The sequence below is a fragment of the Anabrus simplex genome, chromosome 2 (assembly GCF_040414725.1).
Source record: "Anabrus simplex isolate iqAnaSimp1 chromosome 2, ASM4041472v1, whole genome shotgun sequence".
NCBI lineage: Eukaryota > Metazoa > Arthropoda > Insecta > Orthoptera > Tettigoniidae > Anabrus > Anabrus simplex.
This window is the reverse complement of record NC_090266.1, coordinates 11,253,641-11,266,435: the sequence shown is the minus strand read 5'-3', so window position 1 is coordinate 11,266,435 and position 12,795 is coordinate 11,253,641.

Below are 12,795 nucleotides of genomic sequence, written 5' to 3'. Positions count from 1 at the left end.
CCTCAATATTTTCCAACACCACATTTCAGCAATACTACACCAACTCCACCTCATATACCACCTCTACTTCTTCTACCATTACACTCACCTTCTGCCATCCACCATCTTATACCACCACTTCTCCAACACCACATTTCAACCCTATAACATATCATAACTTATATACCACTTCTCCATCACAACATTTCAGCCTCCACAAATAAATACCATCATAACTTTCAACTCCACTAACACCACCTCCATCTCTTACCTCTTCTACAATCATGCCCTTAATTACTTACTTACTAGCTATATTATTGTTTTTTGCTTCTTGTTACAATACCCTCATTACTTTTCGTAACTCTCCACATGTCCGTAAAGTTTCTATTTCTCCCACCGCTCAAACTCTGATTCCGCTCGAAACTCTCACGGGTTAACTCTGACCTTACTTTTTTACCCTGATCTTGCCTTACTACACCACTACACTCAGCTCTCTCAGCTTCTTGTTGCTCACTCTCTTTGCACCCATCACCCATTTGTTCTTCAGCCTCTCCACTGCACTGTCGGTCCACTGCTCTTTCCTTGCCGTTGTTCATACTTCCACTTAGCACCTCTCTCCGTCTCTCTTGACACTTTTCAGTAATACTTCCGATAATTACACTTCTACCCTCGTTATCTTTCACTTGCCTATTATCTTCCACTCGTTTGTCTTCCCCATTATTCACTACACTTCTCTTAGCCTCCTCATCTTGTTTCATCCTCCGTTCTAGATCCATCAGTCTATTCACCGACCATATTCTCCTCCAGTTGTTGCCTGTCACCACTAATTCCTGTCCTCTGATGACTATATTCAACCCCTGCTGCCTGGCTCGTATCATGTGTTTTTTAAGGATTCTTTCATTCCTCCACGCTTCAGTACCCATGTCCCTCCTTATCCATATTTTTTCCCTTTGTACGTTACCTGCATTACGCACCACTTTATCAGCCATCAATGTAGAAAATAATTGCACTTTGATAGGCCTATTACCTCTAAATCTTCCCACTCTTGTCACATCATCAGTGTCCACTTCACTGAAATTTATTTTCATTTTACCCTGAATTATGTCCACTACTTTATAAATTATACTCGTCTTATCTTCCTTCTTCCCCTCTTGCACTTCATATATAAATAAGCATTTATTTCTATGACTTCGGGTGTTAGCAACTACGTCGGCTTTCACTTTCGACATCTCCTCTTCCAATCTCCCTATCTCCTCTCTTAATGCTGAAACTTCTGCACCATTTCTTCTCACCTGTGAAGCTGTGTCTTCTACCTTTTCTTGAAACCACCCCTTCATTTTTTCAAACTTCCTCGTTTGTTCCTTGATCATGTTTTTGATTTGTTCGAAGGGACATGTCTCCGCGACCACCTCTTTTACGATTTTTCTGATTGTTTCCATGTCCTCCCAGCTCATATTTCCCCTGGAAGTCGGACCTGGGTTGAGTTCTACTCCCCCGATCCAAAGCAATATCAAAATCACCGCTGCAGAAAGCATAAATTCTCCTATTTTATCCAGTTCTATTTTACATCCTCTTGTCTTCACTTCTTCTTTCTTCTTTCTTCCCTCCCAACCACCTATGCTCGCCCTGTACTGCTCTACACCAATCATTGCCTGTAAGCACCTCGCTGACTTCCAACACTCCGCACTTACACTACCTTCTCCCACTCCACTCCGTACGTCTGCACTCGCCGGTGGCTCTAGGTGAACTAGTTGAAGAACGAAAGAAAGAAAGAAAGAAAGAAAGAAAGAAAGAAAGAAAGTAGAACTAGCTGAGTTAGCAAAGTGGAGTTAATGTAATTCGGGTAAGGAAGAGATAGATTATAAAGTGTACTTGACGAGTGTTCAAAAGGAAGGCCGTAGCAACATAGTTCCTGTTAGGCACGTGAATGAGCGAATGATGTGGGTAGATTTGGCAGTTGAAGGAATTAGGACAAGAATTGTCTCAGTGTATTCAGCATATTGCTGATCTCGAAAGACGCACTCGGAGATAAACATTGAGTAATACGATCACACGAAACAAACTCTGCTTTAGGGGATTCACAAGTCTATTTATTTATTTATTTATTTATTTATTTATTTATTTATTTATTTATTTATTTATTTATTTATTTATTTATTTATTTATTTATTTATTTATTTATTTATTTATTTATGTTCAGTTTGGATTTCGGAAAGGTTATTCCACTGAAGCTCAACTTGTACGATTCCAGCAAGATATAGCTGATATCTTGGATTCAGGAGGTCAATTGGACTGTATCGCGATTGACCTGTCTAAAGCATTTGATAAGGTGGATCATGGGAGACTACTGGCAAAAATGAGTGCAATTGGACTAGAAAAAAGAGTGACTGAATGGGCTGCTATATTTCTAGAAAATATAACTCAGAAAATTAGAGTAGGTGAAGCTTTATCTGATCCTGTAATAATTAAGAGGGGAATTGCTCAAGGCAGTACTATTGGACCTTTCTGTTTTCTTATATATATCAATCATATGAGTAAGGAAGTGGAATCAGAGATAAGGCTTTTTGCAGATGATGTTATTCTGTACAGAGTAATAAATAAGTTACAAGATTGTGAGCAACTGCAAAATGACCTCGATAATGTTGTGAGATGGACAGTAGATAAACGGGGTTAAAAGTCAGGTTGTGAGTTTCACAAATAAGAAAAGTCCTCTCAGTTTTAATTACTGCGTTGATGGGGTGAAAGTTCCTTTTGGGGTCATTGTAAGTACCAAGGTCGCAATATCAGGATAGATCTTCATTGGAATAATCACATAAATATGATTGTTAATAAAGGGTACAGATCTCTGCACATAGTTACGAGGGAATTTAATGGTTGTAGTAAGGATGTAAAGGAGAGGGCATATAAGTCTCTGGTAAGACCCTAACTAGGGTATGGTTCCGGTGGAAGAGGAACCTCACCAGGATACTTGATTCAAGAACTGGAAAAAATCCAAAGAAAAGCAGCTCGATTGGTTCTGGGTTATTTCCGACAAAAGAGTAGCGTTACAAAAATGTTGCAAAGTTTGGACTAGGAAGACTTGGGAGAAAGGAGACGAGCAGCTCGACTAAGTGGTATGTTCCGAGCTGTAAGTGAAGAGATGGCGTGGAATGCATCAGTAGATGAATAAGTTTGAGTGGTGTCTTTAAAAGTAGGAATGATCACAATATGAAGATCAATTTGGAATTCAAGAGGACTAATTGGGGCAAATATTCGTTTACAGGAAGGGGAGTTAGGGATTGGAATAACTTATCAAGGGAGATGTTCAATAAATTTCCAATTTCTTTGCAATCATTTAAGAAAAGGCTAGGAAAACAACAAATGGGAAATCTGCCACTTGGGCGACTGTCCTAAATGCAGATCATTATTGATTGATTGGTGATTTATTTTATTCAATATGTGATGGTGCTGATGACGATGAAGTTATTCAGTTTTATGAAGCATTGAGTGACATCGTGGCAAGGGTCAACAGCAAGGATAGAAAAGTGCTAACGGGCGATTTCAATGCGAGAGTTGGGAATAGAACTGAAGGATACGAAGAGGTGATTGCTAAATGTTGAGCGACATGCAAGCTAATAGGAATGGGAATCATTTGCTGGACTTCTGTATTAGTATGGGTTTAGCAGTTACGAATACATTCCTCAACCACAAGGTTATTCACCGCTACACATGGGAAGATAGGGGTACCATCCATCATAGGTTATATCATAACCGACTTAGAATTCAGGATATCTGTTAGGTATGTGTGGTCTCTTCCGGGGATTTTTCGATGGTACGGAGCACTATCTGACCTGTAGTCAACTAAGTACCTCTAGGCCTAGGATGATGAAAGTAAAATCCATCTGCAAACGAATAAGGTTACAAAATCTCCAGGACGAGGGAATTGGACATAACTACATGGATATAATTAGTGAAAATTTTCAAACAATGGACATTAAGCAGGTTCATGATATAGAAAGAGAATGGGTGGCATACAGGGATGCTGTAGTAGAAACAGCAAGGGAATAACTGGGTGTGAAGATGATAGAACGCGAACGTCTTGGTGGAATGACGAAGTGAGAGCAGTTTGTATACGTAAAAAGAAGGCTTATCAGAAATGGCTCCAAAGAAGGGAGACGGTGTTTTTGAATTAGATGACAAAACAGAGCGAAACAAATAGTTGTTGAATCCAAAAAGAAGTCGTGGGGAAGTTTTGGCAATAACCTGGAAAGGCTAGGTCAAGCAACAGTAAAGAGGAAGTGAGAAGTGTTTTGTGCAAATCAGATGAACACATAGTAGATCCCATGGAATCACTGGAGAGGTGGAGGGAATATTTTGAACATCTTTATAATTTTAAAGGAAATCTTCGCGGGGTGGCCGAGCTCATGGTGAGGAGGACAAAATTACATTTGAGGAAGTCCATAGTCATAAAGCATTAGACATACTGTGACCTGTTTAAGCGGGAGTGACGAGCCTGTGTACGATACCAAACAATGTTACTAGTTTTACTGCTTCTTGGAATTTAGTCCCGATGTACGGACACGACGCTGACGTATTTGACTACGAGGTGTCACCGTCAGACAGCTCACGGATAAGGCACAGGCACACTATCTCCTGACAGACATCTCCCATCGGCTATTTTCAACTTTCAAGACAAGAAATGTTTTTAAAAATGGTAATAGAACAGTGCTACGTAATACTGGAGAGAGACTGCATTCGTCAGTACCAACATACCGTGAGCGAATATCTTTAATAATAATAATAATAATAATAATAATAATGATAATAATAATAATAATAATAATAATGATAATAATAATAATCGTTTGGCTGTATCATGAGCGGCTCGTTAGATCAAGGAAGGTGGCTTGCTGAGAGTGCGCTGCTCTTACCTCTGTGGCGTGCCTTCGTGAAATTTCGTCAACGTGGAATGAACTTTTTATGACGGTCACTTGCGATGACTTTACAGCTAGTACAATCAAGAAGGATATCTGTCAAATATATAGATGTTTATGGAATATTTACAAGAGTTTTAATGTTGTATCTGCTACCTGCAATTCTGTTGGGGTACCTATTTAAATAATGTATAGCTTTTATCACTTCACTTCCTTAAGGCATCTGTACACCGAATTTGTTGTACATAGCCTTGATAGTAATGCACTTCCAATGATTATATAATTATCGACAATTGGCGACCCCGATGTGAAGTCAGCCACAATCAATCAATACTGATCTGCATTTAGGGCAGTCGCCCAGGTGTCAGATTCCCTATCTGTTGTTATCGTAGCCTCTTCTTAAATGATCGGAAGGAAATTGGAAAATTATTGAACATCTCCCTTGGTAAGTTATTCCAATCCCTAACTCCCCTTACTATAAATGAAGATTTGCCCCAGTTTGTCCTCTTGAATTCCAACTTTATCTTCAAATTGTGATCTTTTCTACTTTTAAAGACACCACTCAAACTTATTCGTCTACTGATGTCCTCCCTCAACAACTCTCCGCTGACAGCTCGGAACATACCATTTAATCGAGCAGCTCGTCTCCTTTCTCCCAAATCTTCCCAGCCCAAACTTTGCAACATTTTTGTAACAAGTGAGGAGTGTCTGTATTCCATCCACATACATTAAAGTAGTTGAATGTTGCCTTGACTAGCAATAACCTTATCATGGGTACGTTACAGGTGCCTGTTATTGCACTTTTACCACAACTTTCTGAAGGTGGAAATAGCGCCTTTTGGATACACACTGCACTTCTTTTGTGTTTCATTCTGCCATTTCATCTAGTACTTATGCAGCATGTTCCTTGAACCCATCACTCTCCATTCCTTCAACTTATCTACACCTCATCGCGTTGCATTCCACCCTTTCTTCAATTTCTTGTCCGACTCGTTGGCTGAACGGTCAGCGTACTGGCCTTCGGGTTCAGAGGGTCCCGGGTTCGAGTCCCGGCCGGGTCGGGGATTTTAACCTTAATTGGTTAATTCCAGTGGTACGGGGGCTGGGTGTATGTGTTGTCTTCATCATCATTTCATCCTCATCACGATGCGCAGGTCGTCTACGGGCTTCAAATATAAAGACCTGCACCTGGCGAGCCGAACCCGTCCTGGGATATCCCGGCACTAAAAGCCATACGACATTTCATTTTCAATTTCTTCAACTTCAGATGGCATTTCATGTACAACAAGTTGTGGTCAGAGTCCACGTCTGCTCCTGCAATCCAACACCTGGTTTCAGAATATCTGCCTAATCGTAATGAAGTCTATTTGATACCTTCCAGTGTCCACGTATACAGTCACCGTTCGTGGTGTTTGAAACAAGTATTAGCAAGGACTAAATTATGATCTTCGCAGAATTCCATGCCGCCTCTGTGGTGTAGTGGTTAGCGTGATTAGCTGCCACTCCCAGAGGCCCGGGTTCGATTCCCGGCTCTGCCACGGAAATTTGAAAAGTGGTACGAGGGCTGGAACGGGGTCCACTCAGCCTCGGGAGGTCAACTGAGTAGAGGTGGGTTCGATTCCCACCTCAGCCATCCTGGAATTGGTTTTCCGTGGTTTCCCACTTCTCCTCTAGGCGAATGCCGGTATGGTACCTAACTTAAGGCCACGGCCGCTTCCTTCCCTCTTCCTTGCCTATCCCTTCCAATCTTCCCATCCCTCCACAAGGCCCCTGTTCAGCAGAACAGGTGAGGCCGCCTGGGCGAGGTACTGGTCATTCTCCCCAGTTGTATCCCCGACCAAAAGTCTGAAGCTCCAGGACACTGCCCTTGAGGCGGTAGAGGTGGGATCCCTCGCTGAGTCCGGGGGAACAGCCGAACCTGGAGGGTAAACAGATGATGATGATGATGATGATGATGCAGAATTCCATCAGCCGTCTTTCCCTTCCATCTCTTTGACCCTGTTACAATTTTCCTGCTGCATTAACTTCTCCTCCTTGTCGTACTCTTGTCACCCATCATCTCCTATTACATAACGTATTTAAATCTTCTCTCTCTTCATCAATTATTAGGCATATAACCTGCACTGTTGTGGCGAGCATTGGTTTCTTGACTACGATAATTCTTTCACTATGCAGGTCGCAGTAGCTTACCCGCTGCCCTATTTTCTTATCCATTATTAAACCAACTCCTGCATTTCCATTGTTTGATTTTGTGTTGATAATTCTGTACTCGCCTGACCAAAAATCCTGTTCTTCCTGCTAACGAACTTCACTAATGGCAACTGCGTTTAACTTTATTCTATCCATCCCCCTTAACATACCACAACGATACCCTCCGAATGTCAGTAGGGTAGAGAGAGAGATGCGTGTCCTCGGGAGCTTGCATCCGAGAGATAGTGGATTCGAATCCCACTGACGGCAGCCCTGAAGATGGTTAAGGCCACGGCAGCTTCCTTCCAACTCCTAGGCCTTTCCTATCCCATCGTCGCCATAAGAGCTATCTGTGTCGGTGCGACATAAAGCCGTGTAGGGTAAAACATGTTAAATATTATTGCAAGGCCATGTCAGTCAAACTGCCGCCCTTGCAACTTCTCCACTTCCTCTCCACCATCCGATATGGTTGCACCTGACTCACTGCCAGGTCACGTGGTTCACATGGAAGGAATTCGTGTATATATTTAAATGTCGGTAAACCTGATAAATGAGGAGTGAATATCGTGTATATATTTTCAACAGCCGATGACACGTGCACTTTGAAATGCTTGGATATATTCATTCACTGACTGAATTTCTGTGCATCGTGTGTATTTTTCGTTTAGGTTTCCTGCTTAGTAAACTTTATTCTGTCTTGTGTAGATCAGCCTGTATTGCTATTCTCTAACGGCATCTGTGAAGTTTCTGTGATTCGATGAATTTCCTGTGCTTTCCTTTTGATCTTCCCGCCTCTTCGGGCCTGGTCTGACAAGCAGATTGCCTTTACTCCTTCTAATGTCTGAGTCTTGATTTGTTACGGGTTTCTAAAAGGTGAGTTATTTTTTCAGGGATCCACAGTTTAAAAGGTCCTTAACAATGTTCCTTATTACTTGTTTCGAAAGTTCTTCTCTCGATGTTGTTTTATGATTCTTTAGTTTTATTTGTGGATTTTGAGTAATTCATGCGAAGTTTGATCAGTTTTATGGAAATTCCAGTTTTTGCAGGCTCTAATTCTTGTCGCTGGTGTCTGTATTTGCGTTTTCTGGTGGTGTGCTGATGTTTGCGAAGTTTTCAAGTCTACGCCCTGAGTTCTAGTCTGGTGGAAGGAGAATTCGCAAGGAAAGTGTGTGTCTTAGTTTTGTTTAAGAAATTGCAGGTTAATTCGTGGGTTCTGATTGCTTTGAGTTTCTGCTTGTCGGGTACTCTAGGTGTTGGTCGCCACTTTCTAACCTTAACATTCATCTTCATATGCTTGTGATTAATAAATCCCCCGAAGACACAAGCCATTGCAATCCTTCACTCATTCTATCTGTATGAAAGTTCGGTAAATAATCTGGGTGTTGTTATAAATGAAAATCTAAATTTTAATGAACACGTCACACGCATCTGTAACAGAGTATATGCTTCATTCCGCCCTCAGGAATATCATCAAAAACTTTACCTTTAAGTATTAAAGTCGGACTTACAAAAACATTAGTTGTCCCTGTATTCTATTACTGTGCTGCTGTTTTCATAGATGCAACGGAAGAAAGAAATAGAAAGTTACAAAAGACCATGAATTCCTTCATCACATTTATATTTTCGTTTCGCTGTGACGCACACGTCACACCTTATTACAAGCAACTTCCCTCCTAAAACTTGAAGAACTCAGAAATCTTCATGTAGCCATGTTGGTGTTCAGATCACTAACTGAGAGTACTTGAAGTTAAGGTCAAAAAAGTGGAATTATAGATTCCGACCACAGCCACCAACGCAACGCACAAACCCACGAATCGACCTGCAATTTCTTAAAAACTGAGACATACTTTCGTTCGTATTCACCAGCATACTACAAGCTCTGTTACTACACTTGCCATTCCGCTGCTTATAATCGCTCGAACATCCGCAGCAGCAACTCAAGTCTTTCTACAGAAAGTATAAACCAACTGTGTGTGTATGTCATTTAGTTAATTTTCATTCAATTAATTTAAACTTAATTTTAAATTAAATTTACTGTAGTAGCTTGACAAATAATATATGTTGCTTCTATTTTGAGTTTGTGTACAAATTACTTATTTTAAAATATTTAATATTCTCCATAACATTTCTGTACAATGATGTGGGAGGACCACGAGTCCTAAAGACAAATAAATAAATAAATAAATAAATAAATAAATAAATAAATAAATAAATAAATAAATAAATAAATAAATAAATAAATAAATATATTTCCTTCTCTTTTTTTTTTTTTTTTTTGGAAAGGCCACATGATCGGCATGTTTCCTTTGTGTGGAATCGCCAAGAAATTAGTTGACATTGAATTAGGGCTTGAAGTCCTCCAACAGGGTATTTTGGAAGTTATCTTCATTTTGTACATCCCTTTGGTTGAAGTTCTTTGTAGGCGCATAAGCTTCGATATTCTTTCAGAAGTTGGTGATATGTCCTGTAACTGCAAATCCAGTGCCGGTTCTTAGGATAGAGGATTGCAGCTTCTCTAAGTTCGTGATGCAAAGTGATTTTCATCCGTGTATAACTTTGCAAAAATACTTTTCCCACTTTCGAGTGACAGATGTAAGATCTCTATCATACAATTAAATTTATTAGCACCACGTTTGAAAGCCATTTGTAACATTAGGGAAAAATAATAATAATAATAATAATAATAATAATAATAATAATAATAATAATAATAATAATAATAATAATAATAGGGCCGATGACCTTCGATGTTAGGCCCCTTAAAACAACAAGCATCATCATCATCATCAATAATAATATTTAAAAAATAAATGATAATAATAATAATAATAATAATAATAATAATAATAATAATAATAATAATAATAATAATCGGTTCCCTGACTTTAGAATTTAATAAGCCGGGCTGAGTGGCTCAGACGGTTAAGGCGCTGGCCTTCTGATCCCAACTTGGCAGGTTCGATCCTGGCTCAGTCCGGTGGTATTTCAAGGTGCTCAAATACGTCAGCCTCGTGTCGGTAGATTTACTGGCACGTAAAAGAACTCCTGCGGGACTAAATTCCGGCACCTCGACGTCTCCGAAAACCGTAAAAGAGTAGTTAGTGGGACGTAAAACAAATAACATTATTATTATTAGAATTTAATAACAGTAATTTATAATTTAAGGTAGAAGACAAGAAATGACTGGAAAACTGGTATTCTGGTGATTGGGCATTACCTAATTGCCCCCTGACCCTTCCAAATGCAGGAGGAGCACGTAATTAAGGCTTTAACAAACTGTTTAATCTCTATATTACCAGAAAAATGGAATACAAAAATGTTTACAAATGTTTCTGGCGTGAGTCAGATCGGCCCTAATACTGTTTTTCCTCTTAGAATTCTCCATTTACTTCCCCCCCCTCCCCCTTTTTAAGAGGCAGATCGTTGCTTCCTTCGCTGGTTTTGAGCCTCGCGTCCGGAAAGTCCGGAGCTGGTTCCGTCTCATGTGACATTTTCCGGCGCCTGCTGAAGTGGAGTGCCGTCCAACCTCGCTACAACACTTCATCACATATCCCGTGTACAACGTTTTCAACTTAACTTCAAGATCACCTCATAAGTGTCACCGCGTATGTGCAAAATGTTAATACAAGAAATATCTCACTTAATTACCACAGAGTGCCTGAAGGGCCTAGCACGAAAAGTGAATAAGATTTTATACAAAACAGACAACAAAAAAGAAAAGTTGAACATTAATTTATTGTCTTTAAATTAATTATATATCACTGTACCGGTAACTCAGAAAATTACAAGTAGTACACAATTATATAATAGTTTAAAAGCAATATTAGTCAAGATCTTCATTCCTTTCTGAGTACAGTCCGTAGTTCCTCACGGTCAGCTTTTCCAGTGCTTCTCTTGTAAGCGACATTTTGGTTCATTATTTTGTCCTCGCAGGTTGTTTTCTCCATGACTCTGAATGCGACTGGCTAGTTTTTGTAATTTTTACTGTTATTTCTCTACCTTAAAACTTAGTTTCCCTTTCACTATAATGTTTAAGGATGTTCTGTTTCTAAATCCTTGGCGTCTGCATCTACCATGTCCATTACTCTAAATGTTTTTTTTTTTACCCGGGCACTTTTAACAATGTTTCTCTATTGTTCGAGATTTTAAATATAATCAACTTGCTGAGACTTTTTCTCTGTCATTCCAAAATCACTATCACTCAGCAACGAATGTTTTATTTCATCAAACTTCCCCGTATGTACCGAAATGTAATACAGAATAAACATAAACATATTCTTATTTTGGTTACTTCCAGAATCTGAGAAGAACCAGTGTTTTATTTGTTTTGTGTTAACTGGTTGTCAGCGAAAATTTTAGTAGGCATGACCCTATTTCACAGGATCCCTGAGAATTAGTGTTTTCTGTCCATATACACATGATATCAGATACATCATTGCACAGTTCCCTGACATACTGTAGAGGTAATGCTCATAAGTAAGATCTTCACTAGCATCACTTAGAGTTTTGTATCCCTTTGATGAAGCCAAAGAACATCCTAATCCGTAGCCCTCCATACTGCGCAAGTGTTATATATAGTTGCCTTAAATCCAATGTTAAAGTTGTCATTAAAAATATGTCAGTATTTCTCATTCAATATTCTCCACTTATTGCCACGGGAACTAGATTTGTTTTTCGTGTTCTTTGAGACAGAGTCTGTGCATTTCAGAAACTGATGTAGTTGCTGTGTGGGGTTTAGTGGCTTACTACCCAGGAAACTTGTTAATATGTTTATACGCAAAATTAAATCACAGTAAGTTATTTTTTTCAGCACTTCCGATGTCTTCCTCTCTTGTCCTGGCATGGTATTAGTGGGAGGGAAGGTGACCCAGGAAAAGAAATACGTCTATTCGGACTTCCATCACTATCACTAAAGTCATCCTTACTCCCTGCATATGATTGTTCTTCCTTCTTCTCACGTCTAGTAACTGAAACACACAAGTGTGACAAGCTTTTAAACAAACTCTGACATCTTGAGCGTTTGCTGGTGGTACGTCACATTTCCCTTATGCTCACTTTACCTTTTTGCATAGGCCCTCGTTCTGGTTAATCAGATTGAACAGGAAAGGCATTTTGTAAGTTTTAATTAGCAAGTTTTAAAATCCTACGAAGTTTCCTTTTTCGGTATCAGATAGTTTGTAATACTCACAGCACTAATTCTCAATCTCTGGCAGCGTTCTTCGTTTCCTTCATGGTTTATTATATTTTACTCACACTTAAACCACTGTTTGCACAATCACAAGACATTTTTAGGTTAGAGAAGTAACTACATGTCACTCCAGTTGTCTCAGATATGTGGGTTATCTGTACAGCTGATTCCCAAGGTCCTCAGATTTCTGTCTGAATATGGACAGACAAGAAAATATCCCACAACGACAGTTAAGAGATAGCACCACTATGCAGGCTTAGGCCCTTCTCTTACTCAGGCACTGAATTTACATCATGGTACTAGAAATAAATTATGGTATAATAATAATAATAATAATAGGTAATACTGGTAGTAATAAAATTACACCTACTGAAATATTTCACACGAATAATATAACATATGCTGCTTACGTGCCTCAGCCTCTCAATCTTGATGTTTAAAGTGTCAATAAAATATTTGCATTTTGGGAGAAGCTACGATGTTCTCGGTCTCCCATATTGCGATGACCGGGGTTATCTATGGTAC